Source organism: Mirounga angustirostris, unplaced genomic scaffold (genome assembly GCF_029215605.1).
Source record: "Mirounga angustirostris isolate CCGP_5_RB_7025 unplaced genomic scaffold, mMirAng1.0.hap1 SCAF_14, whole genome shotgun sequence".
Lineage (NCBI taxonomy): Eukaryota > Metazoa > Chordata > Mammalia > Carnivora > Phocidae > Mirounga > Mirounga angustirostris.
Window position 1 is genome coordinate 13,051,590 of NW_026991722.1, and position 14,248 is coordinate 13,065,837.

The 14,248-nt window shown below is 43.0% G+C and overlaps 1 protein-coding gene and 1 long non-coding RNA gene across 8 annotated transcripts in view; one reads left to right on the forward strand and one right to left on the reverse strand.

Moving 5' to 3' along the window:
* The window catches only part of BCL2 (BCL2 apoptosis regulator), a 233,309-nt gene that overhangs the window by 5,008 nt on the left and 214,053 nt on the right, over positions 1-14,248 (forward strand). The gene's annotated exons all lie outside the window — the stretch shown is intronic.
* Positions 11,976-14,248, reverse strand: part of LOC129046177 (uncharacterized) — a 56,301-nt gene continuing 54,028 nt past the window's right edge. Inside the window, exon 3 of the long non-coding RNA XR_008506993.2 lies at positions 11,976-14,215. This is a non-coding gene — a long non-coding RNA (uncharacterized LOC129046177). The remainder of the gene's footprint in view (positions 14,216-14,248) is intronic.

Genomic DNA, 14,248 nt, shown 5'->3' on the forward strand with positions numbered 1-14,248 from the left:
CCAGCGGCCTCATGGGTTTCTAGTATTACCTAGAATACTGAATATTTCCCAGATGTCCACTAGTGTGATCTGATCCTTGGACGAGATACATTGGAACAAAAGAGAGAAGATAAATTATTGTAAGCTCAGTCTTCTCAAGAATGTTTTTCATGGTAGCTATATAGTTTGTATTGGCATTATTGATCCCAGTGAAGTAACACAGCTCTTCTATTTCAATTAAAGGCCAGAGATTTCGCTCTTTTGATACCTCCATTAGTTATTATTTTACCCTCTTGCAACACGGTTTGAGTTCTATAGATGTGTTGACTGAGATTGCCTCAAGGTGAAGGGGCTCTTGTAGGCAAAGTGTTGAGATATGGGAACGTTGACAGTGGGTGAAATTGATGGCTCCCTCCAAGCTGAGAAATGGGACAATATTCAGCTTCATGTCTCAGAAGAGAGTGAGCTGCGGGCTACTAAAAGACAGAGAAACTTAAATAGGAGATTAGCTTCATTCTGTTGATGAGTTGGTGGCGTCACTTTTTTTTTCTTTCTTTACTTTTTCTTTTTCTTTTTTTTTTTTTTCGTCTTTTGGTCTTTGTGGTTTAGGAAGACAGGAACTTACTTCTCCACATCCAGTAGAGGTTAGCTTCCTTTTTATTAGTTGGTCGGCAGGCAGTTTCTGTCTTCTGTTGGCAGTCCAGATCCACCAAAACACTTGATTAACTGGAAAGCAATACCATTCTTATGCCCGTGTACGAAGTAAACGCAAAAGCATCATTTTCCTGGCGGCCAAGTATCAGCTGCTTATGGCCAGTTTTGGCAGCGAAATGATAGGGATTAAAAATAGTCTGAAGATGATCCAGTCTTAACTAAGATATTTAATGATGAACTTTCCTTGGGAAAGTGCATCTTTCTGCCTGCTAAGAATCACATGACTCCCTGCCATAATTTATTCTGTAGGAAAAAAACCTACATTATCGCCCCTAGAGTTTGCAAGTCACGTGCTGTTGAGTGATTGTATTTGTGGACCTTTGTAAAATTTTATAGTTCACTTAGTTCCCTTTTCTGTTGTACGGCTTTCGTTGCTATTCAATGTCTGTTGCAAACATGGCTTTCTTTTGGGCGTCCTGTTACTTTCAGCTGTGCTTTCTAGTGAGGACTGATTGGTCTTTTTAGCAATCCTTAATTGACCTGGTACATTTCAGAATGTTTAAATGTCCTGAGGCCACACAGAACACCAGGGAACAGAAAGCCACAAGTTGTTGTTGCTGTTGTTTTTAAAAGCAAGTTCTCAGAGCTTTTCCTTATCTCTACTTCTAGTCCTAGCCAGCTCTTTGGAGGAATGGTGAACCCACTCGGAAAGCAGGTGTGTGGGCGCCCTGTTTATCACTAGTCATTCCTGCTCGCCTCTCCCCGCGCCCCTTTCTGAGGTCACTCAGCGTGTCTTAGCAATAGTCGCGCAAAGCAGTATCTCAGCACAAGTGCATTTGTGCTGGAAAAACAACACTGTCTTTGTCGTGTACAAGTAGAAAGGCTTTCCCCCCAGAGATAGATTGTATTTGAGGTTCAAAGGTTCTGTTAAACCTTTTTAAGGTAATCTAATATCATCACCTTATTCAGGCATAGCCCTAACCTTGCAAGCTGGTCACCCTTTCCCCCAGCTACATACAGGAGACCACTCCGTGAATTTACTTCACTAAGAAGCTTTTCTTTCGTTCTTCTTGGTTTGATTCAAACAATATTAGTGTTTGACATCTAAACAGGATTAACGCTGAAAATCATCCAAGGACTGAGACGGTTTTTCGACAGACATGATTGCAAGTCTTTATGTGCCTGGCCCTGGGTTAGATTGGGGACACGGGGAAGACAGCTTTACCCCCGCCTTGGGTGACCTCACAGGCTAGTGTTGTAAGTGTCTAAGTAAACTCACAGTTACGTGCAGCCCTATAAGCATAATCCTAGATTCTCAGATTTAGAGAGAAAAAGAAAAAAAAAACCCAAGTATATATTATTTTGCATACACTTCTATCTTTGCCTAAAAAAGTTACTTCTAACCGTATGGCTGTTCATGTGTGCATTGCGTCTGATTTAAATGGGAGGAGAAATGTAGATAACCTAAAAAATACTGTACAATACAAACACACACTTAAGAGAACTGAAAGGCCGGGGGAGTTCCCTTGTTAAATATTTACCCATTAGGCACCCTTAATACACATTAAGAAGACTTAATAAACACCTGTCTTCAATTTTTAAGGTATTTCATTAATTCTTTGTATTTAAAAGACAATCAAGGCCTTGAATAGGATGATTAGAATAACTTAATTTGAAGAACTTTCTTAAATCATCCTTGTATGCAGAAAAATACAAGTTGATTTTGAACAGAACAGGGGCTCTTCCTTTGGGAGAGATTTAAATAAAAAGCTTTTGTTTTCTTTTGTTTCAGGTTATAGTACTGTTTCGTTTATTAAGAGGCTTCTCTTCCCAAATCTGTTTAGAGAAATTTCTGGTCCACTTTAGCATTTGTGTTCCTGGAGGGCAGCTCTTAACACTGTCTAACTGCTTGCACTCATGGTCCTCTTTCTTTAAATGGAGATTGTAAAACTTTTGAAATTACAACAAAGCCGTTTTCCTTTTCCAATTTGTTCTGATATGCGCTCAATTCTATAGTGCCAACATTGTTTCTCTGCTTGTTACTTGCCAGACAACAGATAAACCCAGCTGTCCTTCAGTACGCATGATGATCGCATGATTGTTTCTAGCTCTCCAAAGCCATTCGGGCTTTCTCATGGGGACCCTGCCCCATGACTGTCCCCTACCTGCCCATCATCCCACCACCGAGAAACCTCCTGGATGTAGCTCCTTGTGCCCTCCCAACACGCACAGGGTAGGATTCACCTGAAGCAAAGAATGTTCTGCCTGCATTCCAGCAAGAGGGAGCAGGGAAAGGGCGGTGGCCAGAGCTAGAATATAACCTCGACCCCAATCTTGCTGCAGGCGGCAGAGCAAGGCACAATCCTGTCAACAGAGGTGACGTTTTCCCCCAGAGATCATGAATTCCAGCCACTTGGGGAGGGGGGCAGTTAGGATCTGCAGGCAGAAGTTTTATTTGCTTCATCTCTGCAGTGTGAGATTAGAGGGGTTATACTCAAGCCATAGATTAAGTTTTGACTAACTTAATTAAAATAGCTTCTATTCCAGACTACTTCCCCAAACCGCCCCCAACTGTTTGTAGCAATGTACTGAGAGCTACTTGGGTGATTTTTCTTGGGCGATTGACAGGATTCTATGAGAAACTTCTCTACAGAATGTGGACCTCTCTTCCCCATGACACATGGAACATGCACTTCCCTGGGAAACTGTTTGGAAAATTTGTGTTTTCATCCTGCTCCTTGTTTTGCCTTCAGAATGTCAGGGATAGAGCCATATTCCATTTTTAGTTAATAATCAGCTCATCGGCTCTCTGGGGCTTCAACATAATGAGTCAGAAGCTTATGACTGACCCCACTCTCCTCTTTACTATGCCTCCTGAAAACAACCCGAGGACCCACTGCGTCAAGTGAAGCTTTAATATTTCAAGGGAGATTTTCCATCGAGGCTAGTGACAGTTCCAATTACTGTATTTCTCTCTTTTTAACTGTCTTTTCTTAAGCTGTGGAAGTATCGAGAGTTTACGACTTTGAATACTTAAAGCACCAAACAAAGGATCAATGTTGCAGGCTATCTCTTCTTGACGATTTCCATCTCTTCTTGGCTGAGAATGAAGATTGCTTTAGGGGCAACACCATGAATGTTGTATCTATGTAGTGACTCTGAAATTGAATTGCAGCCAGATAGTCCACTCAGGTGCATTTGAATTTTCCAGGAGAATCTGGGACAGATACTTAGTCCTCTTAATTCACTGCCTATTTGCCATATATATATGTATGTATGTGTGTGTGTGTGTGTGTATTATATATATATATGTGTATATATATATATACATATATATATATATATACTACCCTCTTGCAATTAGAATAGGAATAAAATTAACTGCAAAGTATATCATCGGCTTTAGAGATTAATATTTTATCCCTTAAGAAAAAAGGCAAGTCCATAAATGAAGCCAGTTGGAACTTCTGAGTCTAAAATTTCAGGACTATCTCCTAGTCATTTCTCTTATGAATTCCTGCTAACATCTCTCTCTCTCGCTCTTTCTTTGTCTCTCTCTCTCATTTTAAAACAAAGCTTTAAGAGGTGGTTTTGAGTTTTTGTAATAAGTATAGTGAGGCAGAGCCACTTACTAAATATTAAAGTAACAGTATAAGAAGAAAACAGTATGAAGAAGTCTTATCAAGGCAAATGAGCAATCGTTCACAAAACTTAACTCACAAAGGGCAGGGATGGGAATGAAAAGAGTCATGAAGATCTTGTGATTTCGTATATCATGCATGTTAATTTTTTTCATTGAAAACACATTTACTGAGGGCTTACTATGTGCAAGGCTCTATGCCAGGTGTTTTAGTTGAGTAAAACAATGTGTAAGATCAACTTTGCCTTCAAGGAACTTGCCAACCAGTAGTGGGACTAAAAAGATGTAAGTTGCTGCAATCTTTGCCACTCTTTAGTGGATGGAGAGATCTGGTCCAGCTAGAAGGGGATCTGGAAGAGTTTCATGCAGGAGGTAGATGGTAGGAGGTATGGGGAGAGGGCATTTTAGATAACTGGCCTGGAGAAGTCAGAGCAGACAGGAATGTATGAGGCCTAATTGGACAATAGTGGGAATAGTAAAGAGTCTGACTTGGTTGGGACATAGAGATCTCTCATGAGCTATGACTGGGTCCTAAGTGGAGAGGTTTGTATTTAACTTGGTTAACATTAAAACGATTATCAAAAGGGTTCTGAGGCAAGGTGGGATGTGTGGGCTTGCAGAAGATTGCTGGACAGTGGGAGACCAGGTAGGGGGTTTGAACCATGGTGGCAGAGTAGGGAATGGAAAAGATGGGGCAGATGGGGATGGGGGCAGTGCTGAAGGGAAACCAAAGGACTGACAACAGATTGAAGAAGCAGAAGACTCAAGTCTGAAACCCAGCTCGTTCAAAAAGTGATATTGTCCTCAAGAGAAAGAGGAAAGATAAGAACTATTGCTGTGTTGTGGGGTAAATGTGATGAAGTTAATTTTGGACATTTTCAACTTGAGTTTCCAGTAGTATATCCAAGTGGAGATGCCCATTAGCAGTTGGCCTTAAGGATCTGGAGCTCAAGAGAGAATTTGGGGTACGAATACAATATGCCTTTCCTCCCAAACCAGGTAGATTTCCCATTTCCTTCTTGTGTTTCCAGACATGGTCCTAACTGCCCCTGCTGATTCCATACTGCTTTTCCCCAGAAGTCCTCTGTAGACTTCTATGGGTTGGATTGTGGTAACTTGGGAGTTAACTATTCAAAACCTGGCTTCCCACTTCCGGTTTGCCTGCTTAAACAATAATTCAACTTGGGTCAAATTAGCGTTGTCCCAAAATCCTAATAATAACCACCATTTGTGGAGATCTTATAAAATCAAAGTGTTCTTCACTGGTACTTTGTCATTTCGTAAATTATTTCTCCTATTCTATTTAACCTGCACCTAGGAGAGTAGATCGTAGGTACATACGATAATTGTTTATTGAATGAATTAATCAATAAAAGATTATGGAAGAGGCACTTTGAGCATCTAACTCATCCTAACCAACTAATGTTCTCCTACTCTCCTTACTATAGAGTGTGTGTCTGTGTTCCAAATGTCCCACGTCACAGATTTGTTAAAACTTAATAGAAATGAAAAAAGAAAAACACCTAGGAAGTATTTTGATTTCATCCCTCATCACTGAATTGAAAAAGTATGTCTTTCATACTTGAGGACAAGTCTAGATTTTGCTTTACATTAAATGTTCAACTTTAATAAAAGTCTTTAATGCTAATATTAGACACTAGGCTACGGGTTGTCACCTTATATCTGTTTATATATAGAATGCACACGGCCTCTATATACGTGCTTAGCTGCTCTCAGTCCCATGGTTCAAATCTCAAGCCGGGTAGAAGTCTTGATGTCTGAGATTTTTATCACCTTGTCATGAAAGAAATCAGGGCTTGTCCAGGGTTCTCACAGTGGGAACAAGGTGTTTTCCCCCCCCCCCCCCCCGATTAGTGTTATAGCTTCAATGTAAAAGAACCACAGCATAAAAATCATAGGAATAAATGATCCCCTAGTTCTTCTCCCATGAAAACAAGCCTCCTGTTGAAGGTGGAAGTCAGTAGATCTCAATGTTCCCAGAGGTGAGAGAACCTAAGATTTTACTTCTCCAGACACTGACCAGCAAGAAGACCACCAGGGGTGTCCTGGATAAAACCACTGGCCTGGCAGCATTGGACTCCATTCTCTGTCTTGCTTGAAGCAAGAATCACCGCCTTTCTGTGGTTTTCAGAACTGGTGAAATTTGTATTTTAAGAACCCTCATCCCTTGGCATGAAGCAAACTCAAAGTGTTATTGCTCATCATTTGTCATCTGTTTGAGAAAGATTGTATGATTTGTTTACTTGTAATGAAGCTTGACCATACTTCTCCAGGGGCTTTTTAAAAAGAAGGATGTGTCAGCTTGCAGATTTGTCCCCATGAATGAAACCACAAGCAAATTCTCTTCTCTCTCCCATCCTCCCTCTCATTTCTTTAGTGGCCATCTGTGCATTATGTTGCCATTGCCAGACCCTCTTCAAGTGGCTTATCTATGAGTGAATTCAGAAACTTCAAATTAGAAAGGACACCCAGATAATTGGCCTGTTCTCCAAAGTATCCATCCCCTGTGCTACTGCCAGATTCCTTCTTAATGAATACATCCAGTGACAGTGGGATTCTTGAGCTTGTCCGTATCCGTGAGAAACTGAGCTTCCCTGCTTTGTAACAGCTTGTGGCTCGGGGGAAAAAAATGACAGCCATTGCACAAGTCTCCTTTGAAAGTCGTCTTCTTTCCCATAAATGATACTTTGAGAACACACTTAAGGGGTTATTAGTTTTCTATTTCATGCTTGGCCTGTGTGTGAGAATAACACCAGCTGTCACTGCAAATCAGTAGCTAAACACGCTTTGTCTGGTTAATGTGAGCATTTAATATTTGGCTCAATTAAAAATTAACTGATGAAAGTGCATGTCAAATGGAAATTGAAAATACCTTTGTAAGGAATATCGAAAGGGCACGACCAGTGAGGAAATTAGTGGTTTTAAAATGCGGAGACTTGGGAGAAACTTCATATGAGTCGAGACTCCCGACTCTTCCTTCGGACCTCTCTCCCTGTTTGGCTCTGCATGATCCTGAAAAGGATGTCCTCTTTCTTACTATGAAGAACCCAGTTGCATCTCTGTGTTTTCTAGAGAATGACTATGTTGTTTTGTTTTGTTTTGTGCCGGATCCTACAATGAAAGCAGACAGAACAGGAGATGGGTTATTCATTTGTCCCACACATTTTTTTTTTTTTTTTTAAATTGAGCATGCACATGGTTAGGCCAGGCCCCGGGGAAGTTGAGGGCTCACAGTCAGCAGGGTGTAGATCATCACAAAACGACTGTAGCCGAGCCTGGGGAGAGCCAGGGGAGAAGACCTACAACCACAGTAGGGGTACCTATTAGGGTCAAGGAAGTCTTCCCAGGAAAGGGAGCTGAAGCCTGAAGAAGGAGCGGGAGCTAACCTAGAGAAGTGGGGAGGGGGAGCGAAGTGGCCAGCAGGAAGAAGCTGGGGGACAAAAGCCAGAGATGGCAGCCCGCTACATGTTCTTGGGACTCTGGAGCTCAGCCTGGCTGGAGGGAGGGGCACAAGGGGGCAGATCAGAGAGGTAATGCGGGAGGTGCGCCACTGTGGAGGGGTTTATTCTAGAAAGGTCCTGCCATTAATAGACTGGGGAGAGGCTAGCTCAGCAAATGAGCAAGAGACCATGCACCTGACTAGAGGAATGTCAGTAGGGACAGCGAGAAGCTGATAGTGTTGGGCAATGGTTAGGACTAGAACGGAGAGATTTTTGTTTAGGAAGACATAGTGATGGACTGAATGCTTCAGAACCCGGTTCATGTCTTCTTCAGTTACACTGCTCTTTTTCCATAGTCATTTTGAGAAGAATATGGTCCTCGTTGTAGTGAGATATATGAAAAAATAGACTTTTTTTTTCTTATTTCCCATTCGTTTCAATTAGCACTTCCGGACTGAAAATTTTTTTTTGTTAGAATTCACATTGTAATAGATTGTCATTAACAAGCAGTTAACGAAAGTGTATTTGAAGAAAGAAAGAATTCAGTTTTGAGAGGCAGTTTTCATAGAATTTTCCTCCACGTGAAAAAAATCGCAACAGTGGGGTCTCACCTTGTTGGGGGATTTTAAAGTTTCCAAAGGAATTCCGTGTCTATTGGCTCCTTTGGTCTTCATGAGGACCCTAGGCAAGGCAGGTATTGTAGTCCCACTTCTCTCTGCCTACACCCTTTTTGTCATTTGTTTATTCCCATGCAAAGAGAAAAACACCTGAGAAAGCTGTGCAGGCCAGTAATTCCTGGTATTCATTCCCAGACTCAGAGTCCGGTGGCTGTTTCTTTACATTGTGGTGCTTCTCAGGGTATGTTTTCACAAGGACACCAGATTCCTCAATAGAAACTTAATCAAGTATATCTAATGTGGAAAAATAGTATCCTCTGCTGCTTTTTACCTAAAAAAATGTCAAGAAAATTAAAATGTAGTCTTCTGTTTCAGGTTTTTTTTTTTCCCTCTCCTTTGATTTGGCTTTTGAAGGGTGTTTCATATTTATGGCAGAGGGGCATCTAACCTCTTGCCATTTGATGCCCACACGTTTGCTCAAGACCCCTGGGTGTGCTTGGGAGCTGGGCAGGATTGAGCAGGTGACTCCTCCAAGGGGACAGTAGTGTGAGGGACAGGGGCGTTGTCGAAACTCAGCATAAGGGTTCTGGGACACAGCAGGGCAGGCAGAATTATACGAATGTAGACCATCATTTTGATTGTTTGGCATCTAACCGGCAATCCACGTTTTTATTAACTTGTAAAATTGGCCTCTTTAGGTAAGCAACATAAACTTGGCGACTAAAGCGCTTATCGAATTTAAAAAGTGGCGGAGCCTTCATCAGCAAGATCCCATAGTGTCTAAAGGGCATGTGGCTATGTTAGTTCAACCTCATTTATTCAACACATATTGGAAGAGCACTGGATCTGCAACGGAAAACATGGTGGTCAAGAACTGTCTCGCATACCTCTCATAAATCCAACACTGGTGAGGAGGTTAGCACAGTAAACAGGCAAATAATTAACCATATAAGGGACTACAATATAACAAAAAGGGGACAAATTGATATAGGAGTGTTGATGGGGCTTATTAACTCTTGCAGGAGTCTTGGGATTCTGCTAGTAGTATTGCAGATTACACAGAGGAGGTTAAATGGCTTTTTAAAGTTAACAGCTGAAAACATAATGTTCTTCCTTAAAATTAACGTGTGTATTGGTATAACACAGCCCGTAGTCGGTGACCATGCACAATATAGAGTTAGAGAAGACTTTCATTTTTGGCTAAAACGTCTGGAACATTTTCCCCCTTATACCTACTGATCTTTTCATTTCCCCCATTTCCATGTATCACAACATTGGTCAATGGCCCCAGTCACTGAGAGCCAGGAGGAAGGAAGGAATTGATTGCACCCCAACATGTGCCAGACTCTGGGCTTAGTGCTGCTATGGATAGGAGATGATTTAACCCCCATAACCTCTTCTGAGGGTAGGAAGTAGAATTACAGATTGAGGAAGCAGAGGTTTTGCAAAATCAAGGAATTTTGCCCAGTAAGAGGCAAAACCAGATCCTTTTTTAGGCAATCCAAGTGGTCATGGATGTCCTCTAAAACTTCAAGAATTTTTTTTTAATGTAAAATAGAAACCTACTAAAAAGTAACACTTTGCTGCATGTGACTTTTTGGTTTGTTTTGTGTTTCCTTAGGAAGCCAATTAGTCATCTTTATTTTAGTAACTAGGAGGTGAAATCTTTCATAAGGCCAACTTTTAAAAGTTCTTTCATAGTTGAAAAAAGAGAGAAACATTTTGTTTCTGTCTCTCTCCTCTTTGGCTCCAACAGTCTGTGTAAATAACTTTTGAAAAATAAGTAGTAATCACCGCTTCATACCAAGACCAGACACCTGATTCAGAAGCTGTCCCAGGGGTCAGCATGTGTGTGTTGGAATAACAAATCCACAACTCTGTCCTGGTTCAAGAGAAATGACCTCACTGTCCAATTGTAACCTGCCTGAGGCCTTCATCAAGAGGTGGGAAAAGTCTGCGGTTTTACCTCTGGTGGGATCCTCAGCCCTTCGAGGTCTTATTTTAGGCATGACCTTAGTGTTTTTTTCCAGAGTCCAGAGGTGGAATGACATGTTCCTCAAGCTTACAAGATGATGATGATGTATCTTTTTTTTATATTTAGCTGTAAATTTTATTCTACTCATATAAACAAACCCACTTTCAGCAACCAGGGTGTATCAAGGGAGAGTCATTTCCATCTCCCTTGGTTTAATTTGGATACATTTGACCTAGAACAGCCCAGTGTTTCCACAATAACATTTGGACAGGATGCTGCTGTGCTGGTTTGCAGGGCTCAGGGAGTTTCGGCTGGGCCAGGAAACGACTTTCTTAAAAGAAATCTAAGCACTAAGTTCTGACAAGATAGGAAACTCTTACTAGGCTCCTTATTAAACCTATCTCTGTTTTTCTTTGCTTTCTCATTCATTTCTATCTCTCTTTGTGTTATTAAGCAATATAGGTTGAATATTTAACTTAAGTTCATATGCCACATGCATAACTGAAATTCAGAAGGCATAAAATAAAAACAAAAAATTGTTTGAAGGGGTTTGTTTGAGGAAGCATATATAAATAAAAAAATTAAACATTTCTCCCAGGCACAACATGTTATAATTTTTAGAGTAGAACTTCATGGTCTTTCATAAGGAAGCAAAAAAGGAAGGGAAATTATTATTCAGGCAGAGGGACAATAGTAACCTTTCATTAATCGAGACAGAGTTCAAAACCAGGCTCCCCAAACCCTGGGATCTGTGTTCACTGAACTGAACACCCCACTAGCTATTTCCGCTCTCTTCTGGGGACTAGACTGCTTAAAAATGTGGGTCCAATATAATCTAAAACGTTTAATTTATAAGCTATAACCCAACACGATCATGTTTAAACGTCTGCTTTATGTATTTTTACAAATCCTTAAAATCCCAAGGACTTGAGATAATTAGGATCTTTGTTCTTTAACGGCTTTCTATGTGACCTCTTAGTGGTAGGGATTGATCTCAGGACAAGGGCGGGGTAGATTTGGATTCTGTGCCCAGGAGGGGCTCACTTGTGTCCAGCGTGAAGAGGAGAAGGCTTTGCCCTTTCTCTGCCTCAGTCATACCTGCAATTATTTATAATGTTGACGTGGAAATGAAGAACGCTCGTTTGTCACCAGGATTGTAATTGGGGAATGAAAGGTCTTTATGACCGCCAAGTCCATTAACACTCTGTTTAGCAATTATGATGATTCTAAACACAACTAAGAACTAGGAAGTCATTTCAGCCCCTGCTATGCAGAAGGGTAACACAAAGGTTACACGCCAAAGGTCACACCCATTAGTCATAAGAGCTTGGCCATCACTCCTAACGGATTTGGGGTGTGTGTGTGTGTGTGTGTGTGTGTGTGTGCGCGCGCGTGGAGAGAAAAAGAGCAATACACATAACCTAAAAGTTACCATTTTAACCATAGTTCAGTGGCATTCCGTACATTCTCAGTGTCGTCCCACCATCCTCACCATCCATTCCAGAACTTTCTCACCACCCCAAACTGAAACTCTGACTCCATTGAACACAAACTCCCCGTTCCCTCCTCTCCTCAGCAACCCCCCACCCCCGTAACTACTATTTTACTGTCCATGTGAATTTGACTGCTCTAGGCACCTCATACAAGTGAATCACACAGTATTTGTCCTTTTGTGTCTGGCTTACCTCACTAACATCGTGTTTTCGAGGTTCATCATGTTGTAGCATGTGTCAGAATGTCATTCCTTTTTAAGGCTAAATAATTCTCCACTCAGAGTTTTTGTTGTTGTTTTTTTATTTTTTATTTTTTTATTTTTTATTTTTTATTTTTAAAGATTTTATTTATTTATTTGACAGAGAGAGACACAGAGAGAGGGAACACAAGCAGGGGGAGTGGGAGAGGGAGAAGCAGGCTTCCCGCGGAGCAGGGAGCCCGATGCGGGGCTCGATCCCAGGACCCTGGGATCATGACCTGAGCCGGAGGCAGACACTTAATGACTGAGCCACCCAGGTGCCCCTGTTGTTGTTTTTTTAAATGCATGTTCTCACAAGATTGGTTATCATTTTTTTCCGGTCCAAAGAAATGGCACAGACAGTCCATTAGTCCTGAGTGGGCAACAGAGTCTGCAAATTATTAGAAAAATTACGTGAAGAGCCTGACTGTAAGGAAGAGGCTAACGAGGCCATGAAGCCCGGCTCAGGAATGACAGACCAGCCATCTGAGGCTGCTCCGTGGGGGGCGGACGGTAATGAAGCTCTCAGCGGCCCTTGAGGTTGTCCTTGGGCTGAGGCTCGGGCCAGGCTCGAGATGCTGTGAGTCAGCAGGACGGGGGGGCCCTTTCCATAGGGAGAGTTGAAGAGTTCAGGGAAAGCGGGTAGTCCGTTTCTGAAGCGTCTCCATTCCAAATGGTTAAGATTTTTTACAAGTTTCGGCTTCAGTCATCTGAAAAATCCACTTATGGGACATGATTCATTCCAGAACGCGGGGCGAGAGAGGAGGCAAGGCAGTGGCCGTGTGAAAAAGAAGCTACAGGCGAAGCGCCTTGCCCAGTGCGGGCTCACCTGCACCTTCCTTTCCTCGACCTTGCTTTCTAGGGCAGAGAATGGAAGGGAACTGGACTTCAATGCATACGGATATTGGTATTTCGGGGGGAGTTTCTGGCCCTGACTCGGGCATCTGCCTCCGGACTTCAGTTTGCCATCGTGGGACAGTGACACGTGGTCACTTGCGCCTTCACCATGCTTGCGCCTGGTCACTTGCGCCTTCACCACGCTTCACCAGTGCCTGTGAGGCTTCTTGGTGTGATCTCCGGCCTTGTGGAGGGCAGCAACTCAACTAGAAATCTCGCAGTCCAGTGAGTTTTTCCTGAGGCAGTTAAGGATGGCTTCCCAGAGGAGGTGCCAAGAGGCCTGGGGCATGAAGGATACGTAAGAGCTTGCCCTGCGGAGGATGGGAAAGGGTCCCATGTGCAAGTAAAGAGAGTGATGGGAAGGTTGTGACGAGCTTGGGGACGGTCCAGAAGTCAGCATGACCAGAATACAGGGGTTGTGGGGTGGAATGCAAGGAGATGAAGCTGGAGGGACAGCCAAGGCTGATTCACTAAGGCCCCGAGTGTCTCCCTGAGGAATTTAGATTTGGTCTTTCATGCGGCGGAGGGCCAGCGAAGGTTTCTAGCAGGATAGTAATTTTCATTGGCGGTGGAGGGGGCAGGAGGGAGGCCAGGTAGGGAAAAGGGGCAGGTGCCCATCTCGGGATGGGGCTGAGCACCTGCACGTGGACACCTGCCTCTTCTTCCCACTGGGATGGGACAACCGTGAAAGATATTTCAAAGGTAGAATCTGTCAGGCTGTGCATAGGAATTGAGGAGTGTGGATACAATTGGACCGTCGTGGAATACTCAGTGCTCAGCACAGGCAAGCACACAGTAGGTGACAGACGGACGGACGGACTGGCCAGCTGTCAGTGTGGGTGGTAAGAGCAGCACGTCACAGGATAGCCCAGCCGTATCGTGAAAAAGGAGCTGTTTGTAGGATGTGTGCTCCGTGCCAGATACTTTCTAGATGGCCTGTCTGCGTGAACGTGTTTCTTTCTTAGGACAGTCCGGGGAGCTCGGTGCGCTTTTATCCTTGTAGACGGGGGACACAGGGGCTCAGAGAGGTGACTCACGCAGCTGCTTCGGTGGTTGAGCTGGGGTTTGAACTCAGGCATCCACGGGGTACTCCGTGCCCTTAATCGCAGCACTGTGGCCTCTCCTCTTCTGGAGTTTCCTGGAAGTTGCTTGTGTCAAGGCCCCAGGAGTGATGAGTGGGCAAACATAACCAGCGGCAGGATGCAGAGAAGCCTGTTTAGGAAACCATTTATCTCACATAGACATACCATCTGAGATGACCTGAGGAGAAATAACAATGGCAGTAATAGCACC